Source organism: Cherax quadricarinatus, chromosome 37 (genome assembly GCF_038502225.1).
Source record: "Cherax quadricarinatus isolate ZL_2023a chromosome 37, ASM3850222v1, whole genome shotgun sequence".
In the NCBI taxonomy this organism is placed as follows: Eukaryota; Metazoa; Arthropoda; class Malacostraca; order Decapoda; family Parastacidae; genus Cherax; species Cherax quadricarinatus.
Window position 1 is genome coordinate 20,560,570 of NC_091328.1, and position 17,950 is coordinate 20,578,519.

Sequence of the window (17,950 nt, forward strand, 5' to 3'; positions counted from 1 at the left end):
CACCGTAACCCAGAAAATGTTATAATTGGTAACTGAACTTTTACTCATTTCAGTTTTAAATTCAGCCTTTGGAACACTGCTGCAGGTCTACTGGCCCATACTAGGCAGGTCAATCAAACTCAAACCCACTAACAAAAATATTTGCCCAACAAATTTTCAATGCTACCCAAAAAATAAGCTTTAATAACTATTAACTCGTATACAAGTCCCACTCAAATTCAACCCTTCTCACTTATGATTTTTTTTTTTTAACGAACCGGCTATATCCCACTGAGACAGGGTGACTTAAATAGAAAAACTAATGTTGTGTACGAATGGTATATAATACCGACAAGATGAGATTAAGACATGTGCAACATCTGGGTATCTTTATTGTAGACGTTTCGCCATCCAGTGGCTTTATCAATACAAATTCTAGGACATAACTTGAAGACAGTAGAACTATGTACAGAAGATGAGGTAATCAGTCCCTCAACCTAGGAGTAGGTGCGAAGAGCACCATAGTCGTGGAGATTCTGAAGCAGAAGAAAGGAGCCTGGCGCTTATATAGTAACGTCAGGTGTAGCAGACGAGGGCATATTCACTGGTAGGCGGGATTCCCCAGTGGAAGTAGGTCCTTCCCAAAGAGATGGGTTAGTTGTAGTTGTCGGTATTATATACCATTCGTACACAACTTGTCAGACACTGCAACATCATGGAATCTTAATTCTGAGGATATGTACATAACCTTCACGACTACGACAACTACTACAACTAACCCATCTCTTTGGGAAGGACCTACTTCCACTGGGGAATCCCGCCTACCAGTAAATATGCCCTCGTCTGCTACACCTGACGTTACTATATAAGCGCCAGGATCCTTTCTTCTGCTTCAGAATCTCCACGACTATGGTGCTCTTCGCACCTACTCCTAGGTTGAGGGACTGATCACCTCATCTTCTGTACATAGTTCTACTGTCTTCAAGTTATGTCCTAGAATTTGTATTGATAAAGCCACTGGATGGCGAAACGTCTACAATAAAGATACCCAGATGTTGCACATGTGTCTTAATCTCAGAAAAACTAATGTTTTTCTTTTTAAAATTAATAATATATGCAGGAGAAGGGGTTACTAGCTCCTTGCTCCCGGCATTTTAGTCGCCTCTTGCAACACGCATGGCTTACGGAGGAAGAATTCTGTTCCACTTATCCACGGAGAACTCGTGTATTTGTCTAACTTATATTGAAGCTACCCAAGGTAGAAATTCTTATGAATGAAGCTATCAGAGCCATTCCAGGAATGGTAGATAAGACAGAGGCAACATTTAGGCAACTTTATTCCGAAACGTTTCGCCTACACAGTAGCTTATGTGTAGACGAATGTGTCTTATCTACCAACCTGTCGGTATTGTATCCCATTTGATAATCATTCCAGGAATGATTAAGCTCGACAGCTTTGGTCACAGGTTACCTGAACATGCCATCACACACCTGGCTACCTTCAAGAGGGAGCTGGACAGATACCTAAAGTCGTTACCCGATCATCCGGGCTGTGGTTCGTAAGTTGAATTACGTGCTGTCATCAGTAACAACCTGGTTGACCAGGCCCTGATCAAGGACTGGGTAGTAGGGGCTTTGACCCCGAAAACTCTTCAGGTAGACTCCACGCATGTAGGTAGGTAATTCCAAGAATCTTTTAGTTATCGAGCGATCCATACACAAAAAAAACGACGTTTCGGTCTGATTTTGTGAATGGTCCAAGTCGGACCGAAACGTCGTCGTGAGCTCCTCTTTTATACGTTTGGGTTGTGTGTGTATTGTTCCAGTCACGGCATTGTGCCCTTTTTTTTTATTATCGAGCGATCGGGCAGGCTGGCTGACGGGCAACACTACTGTTTTGGCCCTGATGCCTGCTGTCTCTTGAGGGTATTTTGGTAGCGCGCTCGGTGTGTGTGTGTGTGTGTGTGTGTGTGTGTGTGTGTGTGTGTGTGTGTGTGTGTGTGTGTGTGTGTGTGTGTGTGTAGCCCTAATGGAATACCCATCATTCCTACGCTGTGTGACCATGATGACGTACCATCATTCCGGTGGAGTGTCCGTGTGGGAGAGCCCATCACCCAGGCGAAGTGTACAAGCACCCCATCACCCGGGTGCAGTATACGAGCACCCATCACCCAGGTGCAGTGTACGAGCACCCATCACCCAGGCGCAGTGTACGAGCACCCATCACCCAGGCGCAGTGTACGAGCACCCATCACCCAGGCGCAGTGAACGAGCACCCATCACCCAGGCGCAGTGTACGAGCACCCATCACCCAGGCGCAGTGTACGAGCACCCATCACCCAGGCGCAGTGTACGAGCACCCCATCACCCGGGTGCAGTGTACGAGCACCCATCACCCAGGCGCAGTGTACGAGCACATCACCCAGGCGCAGTGTACTAGCACCCATCACCCAGGTGCAGTGTACGAGCACCCATCACCCAGGTGCAGTGTATGTGCACCCATCACCCAGGTGCAGTGTACGAGCACCCATCACCCAGGCGCAGTGTACGAGCACCCAGCACCCAGGTGCAGTGTACTAGCACCCATCACCCAGGTGCAGTGTACGAGCACCCAGCACCCAGGTGCAGTGTACGAGCACCCAGCACCCAGATGCAGTGTACGAGCACCCAGCACCCAGTTGCAGTGTACGAGCACCCATCACCCAGGCGCAGTGTACTAGCACCCATCACCCAGGTGCAGTGTACGAGCACCCAGCACCCAGGTGCAGTGTACGAGCACCCAGCACCCAGATGCAGTGTACGAGCACCCAGCACCCAGTTGCAGTGTACGAGCACCCAGCACCCAGGTTCAGTGTACGAGCACCCAGCACCCAGGTGTAGTGTACGAGCACCCAGCACCCAGGTGCAGTGTACGAGCACCCAGCACCCAGGCGCAGTGTACGAGCATCCAGCACCCAGGCGCAGTGTACGAGCACACATCACCCATGCGCAGTGTACGAGCACCCAGCACCCAGGTGCAGTGTACGAGCACCCATCACCCAGGCGCAGTGTACGAGCACCCATCACCCAGGCGCAGTGTACGAGCATCCAGCATCCAGGTGCAGTGTACGAGCACCCATCACCCAGGTGCAGTGTACGAGCACCCATCACCCAGGCGCAGTGTACGAGCACCCATCACCCAGGCGCAGTGTACGAGCACCCATCACCCAGGCGCAGTGTACGAGCACCCAGGTGCAGTGTCCGAGCACCAATCACCCAGGCGCAGTGTACGAGCACCCATCACCCAGGCGCAGTGTACGAGCACCCAGCACCCAGGTGCAGTGTACGAGCACCCAGCACCCAGGTGTAGTGTACGAGCACCCAGCACCCAGGTGCAGTGTACGAGCACCCAGCACCCAGGTGCAGTGTACGAGCACCCAGCACCCAGGTGCAGTGTACGAGCACCCAGCACCCAAGCGCAGTGTACGAGCACCAATCACCCAGGCGCAGTGTACGAGCACCAATCACCCAGGCGCAGTGTACGAGCACCCAGCACCCAGGTGCAGTGTACGAGCACCCAGCACCCAGGTGCAGTGTACGAGCACCCAGCACCCAGGTGCAGTGTACGAGCACCCAGCACCCAGGTGCAGTGTACGAGCACCCAGCACCCAGGTGCAGTGTACGAGCACCCATCACCCAGGTGCAGTGTACGAGCACTCAGCACCCAGGTGCAGTGTACGAGCACCCAGCACCCAGGCGCAGTGTACGAGCACCCAGCACCCAGGCGCAGTGTACGAGCACCCATCACCCAGGCGCAGTGTACGAGCACCCATCACCCAGGTGCAGTGTACGAGCACCCAGCACCCAGGTGCAGTGTACGAGCACCCATCACCCAGGCGCAGTGTACGAGCACCCAGGTGCAGTGTACGAGCACCCAGCACCCAGGTGCAGTGTACGAGCACCCAGCATCCAGGTGCAGTGTACGAGCACCCAGCACCTAGGTGCAGTGTACGAGCACCCAGCACCTAGGTGCAGTGTACGAGCACCCAGCACCCAGGTGCAGTGTACGAGCACCCAGCACCCAGGTGCAGTGTACGAGCACCCAGCACCCAGGTGCAGTGTACGAGCACCCAGCACCCAGGTGCAGTGTACGAGCACCCAGCACCCAGGTGCAGTGTACGAGCACCCAGCACCCAGGTGCAGTGTACGAGCACCCAGCACCCAGGTGCAGTGTACGAGCACCCAGCACCTAGGTGCAGTGTACGAGCACCCAGCACCCAGGTGCAGTGTACGAGCACCCAGCACCCAGGTGCAGTGTACGAGCACCCAGCACCCAGGTGCAGTGTACGAGCACCCAGCACCCAGGTGCAGTGTACGAGCACCCAGCACCCAGGTGCAGTGTACGAGCACCCATCACCCAGGTGCAGTGTACGAGCACCCAGCACCCAGGTGCAGTGTACGAGCACCCAGCACCCAGGTGCAGTGTACGAGCACCCAGCACCCAGGTGCAGTGTACGAGCACCCAGCACCCAGGTGCAGTGTACGAGCACCCAGCACCCAGGCGCAGTGTACGAGCACCCAGCACCCAGGCGCAGTGTACGAGCACCCATCACCCAGGCGCAGTGTACGAGCACCCATCACCCAGGTGCAGTGTACGAGCACCCATCACCCAGGTGCAGTGTACGAGCACCCATCACCCAGGCGCAGTGTACGAGCACCCATCACCTAGGTGCAGTGTACGAGCACCCCATCACCCAGGTGCAGTGTACGAGCACTCGTCACCTAGTTGCAGTGTACGAGCACCCCATCACCCAGGTGCAGTGTACGAGCACCCATCACCCAGGCGCAGTGTACGAGCACCCATCACCCAGGCGCAGTGTACGAGCACCCAGCACCCAGGCACAGTGTACGAGCACCCAGCACCCAGGCACAGTGTACGAGCACCCAGTACCCAGGCACAGTGTACGAGCACCCAGCACCCAGGCACAGTGTACGAGCACCCATCACCCAATCACAGTGTACGAGCACCCAGCACCCAGGCACAGTGTACGAGCACCCAGTACCCAGGCACAGTGTACGAGCACCCAGCACCCAGGCACAGTGTACGAGCACCCAGTACCCAGGCACAGTGTACGAGCACCCAGCACCCAGGCACAGTGTACGAGCACCCAGTACCCAGGCACAGTGTACGAGCACCCAGCACCCAGGCACAGTGTACGAGCACCCATCACCCAGGCACAGTGTACGAGCACCCAGCACCCAGGCACAGTGTACGAGCACCCAGCACCCAGGCACAGTGTACGAGCACCCAGCCACAGTGTTGTCAGTGACAAATGGCCGCACCACTAACATTACATGCAACATACATCGCTTGTACACTTGAAAAATATGTACTAAATACAATTACATTTTACAAGACGATAATATACCTCGATGTCTTTCAGCAAAATTGCCGAGATAATGTAAACTGCTGCAAAATTTTTAGTCTTGTAGTATTGTCACTAGAAAAAATATGTATTACTATTTATTAAGGTAAACATTTAGTATACTTGTCTTCTCGCTGGGAGTTGGACTAAACTACGGAGTGATAGTTTCAGGAGCCGCCACCTCCCACGTCTAGGTTCCTGGTTGTTGTTCTTGGCAAGACTGTGTGCGCGCTAGCAGTACTCAGTCCAACCTAGGAATGACGTGTTCATGTAGATAAATTGTTCAGAGAACCGATAAGTTCATAAACTAGAGATGTGCAACACTTCAGCATCTTTATTGCGGAAACTAGTGCTTCACCTCACCTGTCTGCAGTATATAAGACCCTCGTCACACACATGCTGTATTCTTGTCAAGATTGATGAACTGATTATACATCGACTCCAGGCTGAGGGACTGACTACCTCAATCTCCTTCTGATCTTCACCATTCTTCTTTGTACTGGACTGATAAAGGCACTCTGTGGCGAAACTTTGCCATAATAAAGACACCCAGGTGTTGTACGTGTTAATTTAACACTTGTGTAACGCTTGGGTATCATTACTGTGGAAGCTTATCGCAGGCCAGTGGCTTCCTCAGTCCAGTACAGAGAAATTGGGGGAAGATCAGAAGTTTGAGGTAATCAGTCCCTCAACCTGGAGTAGATATATTCAGTCCATCAATCAGTCAATAAACATACTCAAGTGTTTCGTTTATCAACTTGTCGGTTCACTGAATCATTTATCTACAGTAAGAATGACAGCTCTCAAGACTTGTACTATAGCATACAGTACACACTGGATTAAAGTGCTTTCGAATAGTGGTGTACAGGAGTTATGAACCTTTAATGATCCTGATTTATGCCAATGACTGCGTTAATGATATACAGAGCGACTGCGAAACAAAAGTCTACAAGTCGCACAAAGGAAATATCACAGAAATGAACAAACACGTACCCTAGAAAAATGTTCCTGATACTACAACATTTACTATGTAAAAATATTCGTATTTCTTGGCTACCAGTCAAAACTTTTCTCTTCATAGAGCGTATAGTTTAGGCGACACTGATGCCAAATACAACATAAAAGTTAAATAGCGTCTGTAAACTGCATGAATTCCTATTTTTTAATGTGCAGGAGGAGGAGAGTATGATACTTGTGGAGTAAAACTCAATAGCGGAAAGCAAAGAACAAAACAGTATAAAAAATAACACGAACAAGACTTTTTAGGTTAGAAAACAGTTAATCAGGAGAACCGGTTGCCACCGTCTCAAGGAGAGTTGGAGGAAGTAATTCGAAAGTAATATATTTAAGAAAGTAGAATCAGATATTCTACTGCCATATCAGAAAAGTGCTAGTTAAAATCGTAAGAAAAGTTAATATTTTCACAAATTTATCAGGAAGAATGAGAGATCACGTGACTACTGTTTCCACAAATGGACAAAAGTAACTGCCAAAAATAAGAACGCTAATGAATAAACAAAAAAGAGGTATTAAAGAAACAAGAAAGGAGGCAATGAACTTGTAAGACAAAAGGTAATGAACTTACAAACAAGTGAAGAGGTGTTGAATATTCGTTAAGTAAAACATGAATATCACTAATCAATAAAATTGGCAAATTCAAACTTCCACCACAAAATGGTGGCATAACCCTTGTACTCAACCAAACTGGTGAAAATTTGAAGCCGAGCAGATGAGTCGTTCTCTAGCTATGTCACGGATTCCAACGATCCCAAGTTTTTTACTCTTATAATACAACATATTAGCCTGAAGGTAAACAAAACTAAGTACTATCCTGGCCTTAAGATGCACTAAACATGAAATACTGAAGCTGTTCAGAAGAGGTAAACTGAAATTTATTTATAGTAATTTAACTGGAATAAACATTTTACATCTGCACCTACACTGCTGAGTGTCACCCTCCATCGTATTTTTTAGGCACTTTAGAACTTTTGAAACTCCACCACTGAGGATTTTGGAAGTTATCCCAGCTTTTCCAGGATGCTGGGAACGGGTTCAACAACGTTGGTCATAAACCAGGTGAACCTGTTAGTTATTCCGTACACAAGTGTTGAGAATTTGAAGTTTATTGGTTGTGGCGTTCTTTAGTTATGAGCAAAATAAAACTGATACCTAATAAGCCTTAGTGGCTTAACGTGAATCCCTGAGCAAGGCACTTGCAAACATGTAGATAAATGGTTCAGAGAACCGACAAGTTGATAAACTGGACACTTATGCAACACGGACATCTTTATTCTGGAAACGTTTCGCCAGCTAGTGGCTTCCTCAGTCCAATACAGAGGAGAATGGTTGAAGGTCAGGATGAGATTGAGGCAATCAATCCCTCAGCCTGGAGTTCATGTGTTCGGTAGGCCTCAAACTCCTCATCTTCCACCGTTCTTCTCTGTATTGGACTGAAGAAGCCACTGGCTGGCGAAACGTTTCCAGAATAAAGCTACCCAAATGTTTCCCAAGTGTCTCACTTAGCAACTGCACATGGCAAGCTCAGCACGCCATCCAGTCATCACCTGCTTGTGTCACACTGAAAATAGGAATACTGAAACACGTGAATCACGAAGCGAAAGACAGAACTGTAGCACTAACATGTAATGAATGTAATTTTTCTTGATAGTATATATAAAAAAAAAAAATCTTAAAAAACGTAAGAAAAATTAAGCGTGCGAGGTGCAGACAACTTTACGAAAGACATTAGCGTTACACCGCCTCTCTCTCCCTCCCTCCCTCAAAAAATAGGCACTAAAAAGCACTTTGCATAATTCTTGTCTAAATTTTGAACCGATTGAAATGGATGACATTCTAATGGGTGGTGGATGAGGGCACCGTGGTACCTCCCCTCTGGAGGGAGCCGTGATACCTTTCCTCTGGAGGGAGCCATGGTAACTCCCCTCGGGAGGGAGCCGTGGTATCTTTCCTTGGCAGGGCGGGGCGGTACCTTCCTAGGAAGGGAGCCGTGACGTCTCCCGGAAAGCCTAAGACGCATTTTTCATAAACAAAAATCGGGACACTTAATACAATTCAGGTGAGAGAGAAGGTTAAAGTTACGATTTGAGTGGAGACTTAGGACCACATGGGACCCTTGTTGGACTGGAGGCATGACCAGTGGCTCACTCCAGAACCACAAATACTGATGAAAAAAAATTCCCCCAAGAAACACACAATACGACTTATTTTGTATTGGCGAATGTGCAGAACCTGAAGCCATTCACCAACAAAGCACCTTACACCAGTGGACTCCTCTTGGAGTCAAATGCGACATTTGCAGCTTTCACAGAGACCCCAAACAAAAGACCACTTTGACAAAGAAATATGGATATCAGGGTACAACTTATTTAGATGCGACAAATAGAATGGGCAGAGCCACTCATTTGCAGAGTTACTCGACACCATAAATGATGTAGTTGAAGTTTTAGCAGTAAAGAATGAGAACCAAAATCTAGTCTTTGTGGCTATATATAAGCCACATTCGTCTCTCGACCTGCGGGGAGAGAGGACGCTTCTACTGGTTCTCTTGCACGCCACCTGGTGAGGAAAACATAGTATTAGCGCCAAGATGGCGGACCGACTGTACCGGCGCATTAATACTGTCTGCATTCAGCTGGTTAGAGGAACTTTAAGCAACGACACGATGAACGTTCTCCTGCCAAGCATTATCAGGGACTGTTATGGCATCCCCAACGAAGAGCTGTATGGTGTGGCACTGAATGGAATGTCAAGGGTCTTCGTGAAGTTCATGAGGGCTGACTTCTACTCTAACATCGTAGATGAATTTCAAGAACGACGGATGAGTATCAATTCGGCAGTGGAAGTATGCTTGCATGATGTGTCTAAGTATTTTACTTGGGTGAAGGTAAGGAATGTACCTTTTGAGGCAACAGCATACAGCATCCAAGATGTGTTCAGTGGTTATGGAACTGTACACTCGACGAGCATGGGAATGTGGAGGGACGGCCCTTATGAGGGGATGCCGGAAGGATCATGCACACTGAAAATGACCCTGAGGAGACCGATACCATCATATGTTACATTACGTAACCATAGAACACAGGTTTTTGTTCACTATGCGGGGCAGAGGAAGACGTGCCGTTTATGTGACTCTTATGAGCACATGGTGGCACAATGCCCCAGGAGACAGGAGCCTAGACGTCAGGAGACAGCTGCTGTGGATACGCCATTAGAAGCCACGGATGTTATGACGGATGAAGTGGAAAGACGGGGTACAGGCCTATGGAGTGAGGAGGTCGACAGGGCAGAGGTGGTTTTGGAGACGTGTGTTACACTACCAGTGGAAACGGGAGGGGAGGGAATATCGCCGTCAGACAGGCCGTTAGATAATGCAGAGTCAGCTCAGGACGGGATTTTGGAGGCTGTGCTGAAGGATTTTTTGGAAGAGTCGGTGCTTGGTGTGGAAAGTGATGTGAGGTCAGGTGATGACAAGGTGATGGATGAACAGAAGCAGGGTAAGGAAGACTTGAGTGAGGTTCGAAAGGAGAGCAATGTGGTGGTGGAGGTCCATCAAGAAGATGTGGTTGAAGAAGAAATGTATGTAGAGGGTAGCTCCCGCAAGAGATCAGCGGGGGCATCAGACATGGACGAGGTCCTCACACCAGCGCAGAGGCCTGGGAAGAAGATGTGGGCAGCTGTGGTTGCAAAGGCAAGTCAGGGAGGAGGGGGGGGCAATGGGAAGCTAGGTGGGAAGGGACAGGGAGGGGTTGGAGGGCAGGAACGAGGGATTGATAGAGAAGAACCGAGACCTATGAAAGGAGGACCAAGTAAGCCTCAGCGGCACAGGGGTAAGCCGCCTTTCTTGTAAAATTCAGGTGTGTAACTTTCAATGTAAACGGTCTTAAAAACGAGGTCAAGAGGGTATGGTTAGAGTGGGTTTTGAGGAGATTTAGCATTGATGTCTGTTTTTTGCAGGAACATAACCATAGGTTAGGATGTGAGCTGTTGTTGAAAGGTTATAGGTTGTTTACATGTGATGCTTTGAGGTTGAAAGGAGGTGTGGCTGTGGCGGTAAAGGAGACCAGTCCTTTGCGTATCCTGGGTTGGGAGGAGGGGGGGGGGGTGGGAGGGTTGTCAGGGTGGATGGGTTTTGGGGGGCCAGGAGGGTTAGTTTTGTAGGTGTGTACATGCCAGCAACTAGTAACACTAGAGTGAAGGTGGATTTTGTACGCGAGGTTCTGGTATATCACTTGAGAGGTTTACCTGCTTTTACGGTGATTGGTGGGGATTGGAATTGTGTCATTAGGAAGGGTGATGTGGTTCCGAGGGGGGCGGGTTGTGTTTTAGGGGTCCTGCGGGATGTTTTGCGAGATGTTGGAGCAGTAGATGTGGTGGGAAGTAGGGGATATGGAGTGGAGCACACTTTTATTCGTAGGGGATATGAGGCAAGGTTAGATAGGATTTATGTTAGGCAGGGCATAGGTGTGGAGAGGGTGAGGACTATCGATGTGGGTTTTTCTGATCATCGTGCTGTTATAGCAGATTTGAGGGTAGATGGCATAGTGAGGGTTTATGCAGGATATTGGAAATTAAATGTGAGGCTACTTAGGGAAAAGGATGAACCTACGGGGTTTGAAGATTGGTGGAAATCCTTGTGGGAGACTAGGAATATGGAAATGGATTTGCTGGATTGGTAGGAAATGAGGGCTAAAGTTGAAATAGGAAAATTTTTTAAAGTACGGGGTAAGGAGATGGCTAGGTGGAGCTATGGCCTACAAAATTATCTTGAGGGTCAGTTAAATGACTGTTATGCAGAGGAACGTGTGGGGCGGAGTGAGGACATGGAACGTTTGCGAAATAGGTTGGCAGAAATTCACAATGAAAAATTTGAGGCAATTCGAGTTAGGGCAGGGTTGGAGGATGTCTTAAGGGGAGATAGGCCATCGGGTTTTGTATTAAGGAGGTTTAAGGAACGGCAGGCGAAGACCACCTTGGCGTATATTGAGGCAGGTACAGGGGGGGGTGGCTTTGAGGAGGGTCAAGGCCTATCCACCACGGAAAATATTAGTTTGTATGCAGATTTTTGGTTTAGGGAGAAGTGGAAGAGGGATGGCAGGGGAGTGGGTGAGGGACGGTTTGGGGATGAAGGGTTTAATAGAGTATTAAGTGAGCAGGACAGTAACAGAATCGAGGGTAGTATTACTGTAGAGGAGGTGGAGGAGGCAGTTTTTGGGATGTGCCAGGGTAAAACCCCAGGCATAGACGGACTACCAAACGATTTTTATAGGTATCATTGGGGGAGTGTACGGCATTGTTTGGTGGGGGTTTTGAATTGTATGTTAAATAGTGGGAGGATGGGGAAATCACAAAGAACGGGTGTCACGGTTTTAGTGCCCAAAAAGAAAGAATGCCGAGTTTTGAATGATTATCGTGCGATTACGTTAATGTGCTCGGATTACAAGGATTTTGCTAAGGTTTTGGGCAACAGAATGAGGAAAGTGTTGGGTTTAGTGTTACATAGGGGACAGTTGGGAATTCCGGGAAGAAGGATGAGGGATGGACATGGTGTGATTAGGGATTTTCTAGAGAGATGTTCGGGAGGGGGAATACTAGGTTTAGATTGGGTGAATGCTTATGATTGCGTGGACAGAGATTTCTTAGGGGTTTGCTTAGAGAGGTTGGGTTTTCGGGAGGGGGTAGTGAGGTGGGTGAACACCCTGTATAATGGGGCTGAGGTGAGGGTACAGGTCAATGGGAGGTTGGGTGAAAGTGTACCAATGGAGAGAGGTTTGAGACAGGGCTGTCCGATGTCACAGCTGCTCTTTGCGTGTGTGCAGAATCCTTTTTATGAGTCTGTTGAGAGGGTAATGAACAATCAGGAGATGGAAGGGGGGTGCAAAGGGGGCATCGTTGGGTATGTGGATGATACTACTGTTATGCTAAGGGGTCAGGAGGAGTTAAGGAGGGTGGGAAGAGTGATTCAGATGTTTGGTATGAATACCGGAATGAGAGTTAATACGGTGAAATCAAGGTTACTAGAGGTCGGTAATTGGATAGGGGGGGGCTTGGGGATAGGGTTAGGATGGACAGTGGTTGACAGAATCAAGGTATGTGGGATATGGTATTTGGCGGAAGTGCAGGCATGCAGAAGGGTAAATTCGGAGTCTGTCAAGGGTAAGGTTTTAAGTAGACTAGGAGGTTTAAGTGCGAGGGACTTAGCTTTACAACAGAGGGTAGTGGTGGTAAATTCACTTGTCTATAGCAAGGTATGGGGGGTGGCAGAGGTTTTTCCCTTAGAGGTACGAGATATTGTGGAAATGCAGAGGAGGGTGCTGAAGTTTGTGTGGGGATTTGGGAGGGCATGGTTAAGTAAGGAGGTAGTTATGACGGATGTTCGGAGAGGGGGTTTAGGTTTGTTGCCTTTAGGACTGAGAGTAATGGCTGTATATATCAAGTGGAGGTATATGAGGGAAGGGGGTGTGAGGGGCGCTAAAGTAGGAAGAGTTATGGAGGAGGCACGTAAATGGTGGAGTGGGAAGGAATTGAGGGTTTGTGAAGATATGTTGAGATTTTTATTGACAGTGCAACAGGTGGATAAAATCAAAGTGAAACGGTTGGTGAGGGTAGTGAAAGGTCAAGGAATTATGCAAGGGGTAGCCGTGTATCCAACGTATGATTGGGGGGTTATTTGGAAAGATTTTAGTAAGCTTCGGATACCGGCTAGAGTAAGAGAATTAGTATATAGGTTTATCATGGGGATTCTGGCTTCCAAGGAGGTGTTACGTAGTATGGGATTTGTGGAAGAGGCTTTTTGTCAGTTTTGTGGTGATGTTGAAACGGCGTTTCATGTGGTTTTTTTTTGTACCTCTTTGGAGGGGGTGAGATCATGGATGGGTGGGGTTATCAGACTGTTGGGGGGGGGTCGTTTGTCGCTTTTAAGGGCTTTACTACTGGATGTAGGGGGAGTGTCTAGGGATGTAGGAAGGGCTATAATGTATATCATAGTGGATTATCTGGACATTTCATGGGGTATGAGGGGATTAAGGGGTGATATGAGGATAAAAGCGTTGGCGGCCAGATTCTATAGGACGAAGTGTAGGAATAAGTTGGTTTATGGAGCGTCTTGGGAAAAAAGTTTCCCGGAAGGTTATAGGAATCTCACTGTGGGTTCCCTTGGGCGGGGTCCCTGAGGATGGACAAAGGAGTGGTCTCCTTATGGGGGGATGTAAAGGGGGGGGGTTGTTTTTGGTTTATCTGGAACTGATGTGTGTAAGAGGAAGGTAGTGAGAATTAGGTATGGATGGTAAGCCATGTTTCAAGAGAATGTTTTGTCATAGTGAGATATAAGTGTGGTTTCCAGGGTTACTTTTCTAAGCCTGATGGTTATGTTCACTGGGTTTAAAATTTCCTTGAAAGCCAGGATACCGAGCCCTTAGGATCTCGTTTTTAAGTAATTAGATTGACACGTTGGTATCAACACAAAATTTTTCTGAGATACGTGTCAGTTCTTTTGGGACTGGCACATTACAGCAGCCTTAGTCTTATAACTACTCTGGTTTTATTTAAGTCTCGGGTTCTTTAAATTATTTACATAGCCTAGTATTGTACCGCTACTATGGCATGTGGTGTATTATCTTGTATTTTGAGTGTGAACTACACTATATGCAAATGTTTTGAATGTTTGTAATTCATGGTTAACATTAATATTTGATATCATATTGGTGGTGTATATACTTCTACTTATTACAGTGTATGTGTCTAGGAATGTAATGTTTCATATCTGTTTTAGTCTGTGAATTTTGTGTTTTTGTCTTGTTCATGCACTACCAACTTTTAGGTTTGATGAGGTCAGGGTATGACCTTTCATTAAGATAATTCAATGTATGTTATTTAGAACGGGGACTGTACAAACGGGGAGAGGGGGGGTAGAAGTGTCAGCTGTGTCTGCACTGGTAATAATGATTATTATAAAAGGAGGGTTTATAGGTTATGTATAATGGTTGTGGGGTTATGTATATGGTTGTAATATGGCCTTGATCTATGGTGTTCTTAAAATGTACTGGGATTGTGTACTAGAGGTTTTGTAATACCTAGTATGGTTTTTAATTTTATACTATAATCATTATTGTATTTGCTCTGTTTATAAAATTCTGTATTGTAAGGATGTGGAAGGTTGGGTTTTCAATATTCTGGTGTATGTGTTAGGTATGGTGCTCCTGTTTAGCCAAGTACTTGTGACATGGAAGTAAACTATATGTATTTGTTCTGTATACCGATCTGAGTTGTATATTAATTTAATTAACATATATGTATGTGTGTGTGTATGTATGTGTATATATATATATGTATATATATATATATGAGTAAATATATGTATGTGTATGTATGTATTGTCATCAATACTAAGTACTTCTATAAGTTACAGTGGATGTGGTGGGTTTGACTATTTTGTAATGTTGGTGTTTAATTTCATGTTCGGAGAGGTATGAAGTTCACTGTATGTACCTTTTATTTATTTTCACTGTGGTTTGTTTTGTAAGTAATACAATGTATTATGTATATGCAGTTTTTAAATAAAATATAAAAAAAAAAAAATACGACTTATTTTGTATTGGCGAATGTGCAGAACCTGAAGCCATTCACCAACAAAGCACCTTACACCAGTGGACTCCTCTTGGAGTCAAATGCGACATTTGCAGCTTTCACAGAGACCCCAAACAAAAGACCACTTTGACAAAGAAATATGGATATCAGGGTACAACTTATTTAGATGCGACAAATAGAATGGGCAGAGCCACTCATTTGCAGAGTTACTCGACACCATAAATGATGTAGTTGAAGTTTTAGCAGTAAAGAATGAGAACCAAAATCTAGTCTTTGTGGCTATATATAAGCCGCCAGATGCAGCTTCCCAAAAGTTCAAGGAACAGTGAAAATTTATTGTCCGGAAAATCCTGCAGCTCCAGCCACAAATATCTTGCTGCTTGGTGATTTCAATTTAAGACATACAGAATGGAAGAATGTAGCAAATAAAGGAACTAGCTCAGATGAAATGTCTCAGTCTCCCAAGAAAAAAAAAGTTGCTGAATATGCAATAAATTTACTCTAAGACAACAGATAGCGGAACCAACAAGACTGGAAAACACACGTCCTCATTTTCACGAGTGACGACCTAGTAAGAAATATAACGGTATCAAAAACAGTTCATTCAGCTCACAACCTAATCGAAGTCCAGACTTGTATGCACAGGAATCCTTCACCAAATTCAACTTCAACGAAAACATCAAATGGGATCTAAAAAATCATATCCTAAATTAAACCAGCGTTTTGCAAGGATTAACTCTTTGGCAGCTGAAGTATGTTCAAGGTATATATGAAGTATATTCAAGGGAGCCAGACTATCTGAAATACAGAACGAAGAGCTGACTAGGAAAGTATTGAACTTAAGTTACATGATTCACACTCAGTTCTCGTGCTTTAGCTTCATATCGTTCCAGACCATGGAGCTGAACTCTTTAGGCTGAGGGACTGACCACATCAAATATTTTTTCTCTAAGGCCGATGGACTGATTACATCGTCTTTATTTCATTACTATTGCTCCCTTTGTACTTGACTGAAGACGCCTACTGTCTGGGCGAAATGTCTCGTCACTAAAGATACTCAACTGCACATGTGTCTTAATCTTCAACATACCCCCACTTAAAAACAGGGATGACATGATTACATTAAGAAAAAAAAAGTGCCCGGGGCCCAAAACTGTACAAGGGAAATTACCAACACATCCCTGGTTGCCTTCAAGAGGGAACTGGACACACCTTAAGTCATTACCTGATCAGCCGAGCTGTTTCGTATATTGAATTGCATGCGGCCAGCAGTAACAGCCTGGTTGATCAGGCCCTGATCCACCGGGAGACCTGGTCAAGGGCCGCGGGAGCGTTGCCCCCCGGAACTCACGACTGAAGGGCAGCATGGCCCCATGGAGAGCAGTGTCAAGTCCCACGGGAGTATCATGGTTCCTGGGTGACAGTGTGGTTCCCCCATGGGGCACTTTGGCTCCCTGAGGTGTAGCGTGGCCTCCCTGTCTGGTGGTGGGTGGCAATGTGACAGGGCGGCTGATGCCAAGATTGTGACACTTAAACAACTCTGTTTAACATATTCATGGACCATTAAGCAGGGAGGGGCAGCATATCCGCCTACCCCCCACCTTTACCCTCACACTCTTAAGTATTAGTGGGTGATACGGGGAACAGAAATCTGTCAGGAAATGTGGGAGGACAGACGCTGTGTCAAGGAGGAAAGGAAGACAGGCGCTACGTCGGGAAAGTGTGAGCACAGCTCAGACCTCCACGACACAATTGTCCTCAAAGACTTAAGTTGTACCATGAATTAAGGAAAGATCCTGGACTTACCTTAAACAAGCAAATGCGATAGTAATTATGGACAAGGTAGATTATAATGGAAAAATGAACATGTTATTAGAAGACGGTGGCACTAACATGCCTCTTAAACTTACTTCCGACTTCGTCTCAACTTAACCTTCTTAATTCTTTTATCCTGCCTTAGTCCTTTTCCTCCTCATTCTTGCCATCTCTCTCATTAAAAAAAATACTCCTGACAGTAAGAGGGTAGCAGGGCGCTGTTGATGTATTATATTTTGTTTATTCTTTAAACGCTTTTAGGTCATGTATTAATATCAATGAAAACCTTCTCGATATTTACAGAAAGTGATTTTAAGATATGGACAGAACTTCCTTAAAGTCACGCACAGAGACGAGAAATAAGAAAAACATTAATGCTGGAGGAAGTATGTACTTGTGTTGGCAGAGCATTTATCTGCGGTACACTCTGAACTTCATATTAACTAAGCCATTAAATGTCTCAGTGGAAATGTATCTGGAGAGGCCAGTCCACACCAAACTGTTAAAGCAGTGTCACTGAGTGGTCAACACATCGACTGTTTCCCACACATGGGCAAATAACAGACAAGAAACAAATATGCTGAATTAATTAACGCTAACCTGTACGAATGACTACTCTTGCATCACCATGAAAGCAAGATGTTCCTTACCGAATATCTGTCACTTATTCGACGATGCTTTACTGGTTACGATCATTCTTAAAATGTCAACCACTCACACACAAGCATAGGTTTCACTCGTAGCGAAATCTCCACCAATCGTGACGTGTTGCTATGGGTGTTCAAGTTAGGTCAGCACTGGGAACATACTGTCACTCCTTGGGCCGCTGAGTCAGACTGATGTGATTGGTTCATTTTGTAGAGGGCAGCACAGATGGTTTGGCTTGTAAGATTTATAACTATCGAATTCACAAAGGCAATTAAGGCTGCATTTTCCCTATATACCACCAGTGAAGAATACTTTAATTCCTAAAATAGGAATTAAAGTATAAATTATGTATAAATACAAAATACAAAAGCAGAATGTATACACCGAGAGTTGTGTATATCCGGTTTATGTACACTGAGAGGTGTACATCTTTCAGTGTACTGCATATACACTGAGGTATTTTAATTTTTATTTTACGGATTAAATTATTCTTGACTGGC

At 46.3% G+C, this 17,950-nt stretch overlaps 1 protein-coding gene across 1 annotated transcript in view; it reads right to left on the reverse strand.

Annotated features, from left to right (window-relative positions):
• tn (tripartite motif containing protein thin) overlaps window positions 1-17,592 on the reverse strand; it is a 229,547-nt gene extending 211,955 nt beyond the window's left edge. The window contains exon 1 of the transcript XR_008408914.2: window positions 17,453-17,592. The gene's annotated coding sequence lies outside the window, so the exon portion shown is untranslated. The remainder of the gene's footprint in view (window positions 1-17,452) is intronic.
• Between the last annotated feature and the right edge of the window lie 358 nt (window positions 17,593-17,950).